This window comes from Asterias amurensis, chromosome 17 (assembly GCF_032118995.1).
Source record: "Asterias amurensis chromosome 17, ASM3211899v1".
Classification (NCBI taxonomy): domain Eukaryota; kingdom Metazoa; phylum Echinodermata; class Asteroidea; order Forcipulatida; family Asteriidae; genus Asterias; species Asterias amurensis.
In genome coordinates, this window is record NC_092664.1 from 15659839 (window position 1) to 15664020 (window position 4182).

At 35.7% G+C, this 4182-nt stretch overlaps 1 pseudogene; it reads left to right on the forward strand.

The window, feature by feature from the left end:
* The first annotated feature begins 221 nt into the window (after window positions 1-221).
* Window positions 222-2797, forward strand: LOC139950148 (uncharacterized; annotated as a pseudogene).
* The last annotated feature ends 1385 nt before the right edge of the window (window positions 2798-4182 follow it).

Consider the following 4182-nt stretch of genomic DNA (forward strand, 5'->3'; position numbering starts at 1 on the left):
AAGAGCTCGTGCGGAATATTAATCTCCATACCAACCAGACAATACATTTTAAACCAGAAACAAGAAAATAAAAGACAAAATTGTTTACTATTTTTACCGTCCTGTCTTACATCTGAATTAGTAAAAGAAGTTCGTACGTCGGCTCACACCACAAACGCACTTTCACAGGGACTTTCAAAAACCTTTTATTATCTGTTGCAGATTTAAGTCGCGACTGCATTATGACTGTCACCACAAGTACTCTTTCCCTGTTGAACAAACTATTCCTGATGGTCGTTTCTTCTGATGTTGTAATAAATGGGGCGTGTCAACCTTCATCACGTGACTACCAAATGCATCAAGGAAACATCGTTGCATTCTATCCTAGCCCAATGCAAGACCACGCACTCATCGATACAATCTACCAGGTGAGAAAAGCAAGTTCAGATGTGGTATGCGCAGTACACTGCCTGCAAGATGATTCTTGCAAGTCTTTCAACTTCTGCGATGACAAAGTCTGTCAGCTTAAAGCAGCCAACTACTCCGTTAGCATATCAGAAACTCAGCTAACCCCTGGGTGTCGAAGAATTACAAACTAAAGGTAAAAACATAAAACGTGAAAAAATACTATCTATTGTCTTCGTCGCATCGTTTTCTTTGAAGAATGCTTTTTCTTGGGTAGTTTATCGTTACATAACAGCAGAAACCCACGGCATTATCGTCATGACATTACATAACTAAGACTAATAAGCGAAAACATTGTGGACAACGAGTTGCGAACGATTGTTATTTATCTTTCTAGAAATGTTGACTTCAAGATTTTGTGACGTCTTTTCCCTTTTAGTTTGTATTTTTTTTTTTTCTAAAAAAATTATTTATTCATTTTTTTCCCCTCTGGGGTTGGGGAACTGTTTCTATTATTTCCTATTTCCGATCAGTATAACTGGATGAACATAGTAAATAACGCTAACCTGTAAATATATAGTAAATAAAAGTCCCGCAAGATGCTCGTGTTTTGCTTCATTGGGCTTTTAAAGACACTGGACACTATTGGTATTTGTCAAATATTAGTCTTCACAGCTGGTGTATCTCAATATATGCATAAAATAACAAAGCTGCGCAAATTTGAGCTCAATCGGGCGTCGAAGTTGCGAGATATTAGTGAAAGAAAAAACACCCTTGTCGCACCATGGTCACACGAAGTTGTGTGATTTCAGATGAGACCTCAAATTCTAAATCTGAGGTCTCGAAATCAAATTCGTGAAAAATTTCTTCTTTCTCGAAAACTACGTCACTTCAGATGGAGCTGTTTCTCACAATGTTTTATACGTTCAACCTCTCCCCATTACTCGTAAACAATTAGAAAAGGCTTTATGATAATAAATAGTTTGAGTTATTACCAATAGTGTCCACTGCCTTTAAATCATTTCTTGAAACCGATGCTGAGTCGGTAAATTAAAGTGGACCCCTAAATGGGTCATGCTGACCCGGCAATGACTGTGACATATTCGGACCTTTTACCAAGTGATGTTTTACTTATGAATACGTCAGAAGCAAATGAAAAACTATAGGGACTGTACAAACAAAAATAAAAAATAAATGAAATGCCGTAAACATTAGGAAACAGCATTTGAATATTAATGAATAGCCCAATCCTCAAACCTCACAATGCAAATTATTTGACTTACAAATTGACGGGTTACTGTTTGACACACTATAGTTGGATGTAATTATGTCATTAATTTAAATACTGCAAATATATTATTCTGAATGTTTCACTCAGACTTAAATTCCCTTTATTTCAGAAACAACATTTGAGGGAACTTCAATCTGTGCTCAAAACACGTATCGATTTACGGGCCTCATGGAGCTTCAGCTGGCGATGACGTCACCAGTGCGACTAGAGTTCACAGTCAACAACACCGATGGATTTGTGCGTGTGTACTTTTCCTCCAGTGGTCCTGGTGCTCATAACGCGCCGTTCCAAATAGGTAAGTAACAAATAAACAAGTTTGACATTCTCTAAAGGTCAACCAAAATCAATAAAAACAGTTCAAACAATGTGTCATGTAGTCCCGACTATTTAATAATAATAATAATAATAATAATAATAATAATTATTTGACATTATTTTTGATATTAAGTTTTAAAGCCCTACTAGGTCATTTTAAATAATGTCACAAAAACACCGCCAAAATCTTCAGACAGGATTATTTTCAAAATATAGTTATTTACCATCGTTTGAGTCAACATTTGTATGAAGAACCGAATTACAGGTTAATTTAAAATCTTTGTTCAGTTTCTTTTAATATTTGTGTTAACAAATAATTTATGAAATTGTGTATGATATTTTTAAATGATTGGGGTCCTGTTTGCTCGTTTGTTTGGTTGTTTTGCTTTTTAATGTTTGTTTTGGTGTGTCACCAGTCTGTTTTATGTGGGTTTCAGTGTACTTGTTTTTTATCATCCGCTGCTGGAGGCAATAAATAAATAAATACAAATATATATTGCGATTACTTGTAAATACTTGAATGCAGAGTTTGGCGCTGGCTACGGGACATTCTTCAAATGGGATTCCTCCACCCAAGTTCATGTGAATGGCTTGAAGTACATCGGAGTACCAGTCATAATGACATACGACAACGGGTGGTTCGAGATGGCAGTCCAAGGGGTGCAATATTCAACCCTGACCTATTACGTCTTATCACAACCACAAAGCTGGTTTGTTAGTTTTGATAACCTTGATTATGAGGCTGATATCATTTTCAGCGAGCCTTGTATTAATGATTTCGATCCAAAGTTCAAACCTTATTCATAAAATTGTGTCATATAAACACAGACCATGAAAACCAACGCAATAATTGACACCTGGCGCCTTCAATGTTTCATAAAATCAAAGTATAAACTGTTGTTTTTTACTCAACCCGGTGGGCAAAGGAGATTGTCACAGAATGTCCGACGGACAAATTTCTCTGGGAACACCGAAACCTTTTCATAAAATTGATTAACCCTCAACCTGATCGCGACATTTCTGATGGCCGAATGCGTTATCGGTCTCCGTTGTACAGGTTACATTTCCAATTGATTGATTTCATATTTTTCGGAGAAGCTGAGTATATTCAAAGAAACTATTGTCATTTAAATCACCTTTTACAATAAATGTTACAAGCATGTAAAATTGTTAACCATACGTAGGTATAATCGTTTTTCAAAAGAGGTGAACAACACAGTGAATGTGATTATCTTTCAACATTATTCGGCTTTCATATTATATGTTGCAACTTTAAACACACTTGTAACGTGAATGACTTACGGTATAGGCATACTTAAAGACAATAGAGATGAGTGTCTTGGTGTTCAGAGACGGTCATGTTAAGTTACCTCATGATTTGTCAAATAGTACTTACAATTTTCTTCGTAGTATTGAATGGTAAAATGCTTTTAATTGATGATTTTTTTGTTAAAGGGTGGTCAATTTGGATACCCACCCTCTCGGTCATGTAGTAAGAAGACTTAAAGTTCTCGTTTATGAAAGAAGATTAAGAATTTGAAGGGGAAACAATCTTGATACTCAACTTGGTTTTGTAGGCTTAAAATCAAATTTCTAGATGCATGCTTGTACAATTTGCAATGTTGCCATAATTATGTAGATATAAAGTGTGATTTCCGAGACGAACTTGCCTAATTCTTGCATTAACAAATCGAACTAAAGGCAGTGGACACTATTGGTAATTACTTAAGTTATCATCATAAAACCTTTCTTGATTACCAGTAATGGGGAGAGGTTGATAGTATAAAACATTGTGAAAAACAGCTCCCTCTGAAGTGTCGTAGTTTTCGAGAAAGAAGTAATTTTCCACACATTTTGATTTGAGGTCTCGAAATCAAGCATCAGAAAGCACACAACTTCGTATGACACGGGTGTTTTTTCTTTCATTATTATCTCGCAACTTCGACGACCGATTGAGCTAAACTTTTCACAGGTTTGTTATTTTATGCATATGTTGAGGTACACCAACTGTGAAGACTAGTCTTTGACAATACCATTAGTGTCCACTGTTATATTTTATAAATTATGTTTTCAGGTAATGAAAAGCTGCTTTGGTTCACATTTATTTATTTTAGGTCTTAAACAATGTCGTCGAGGTTGCAAAAGAATAGTGGTCGAAAAAACGCCCTTGTCGCAAACGTTTTGTGCTTTTA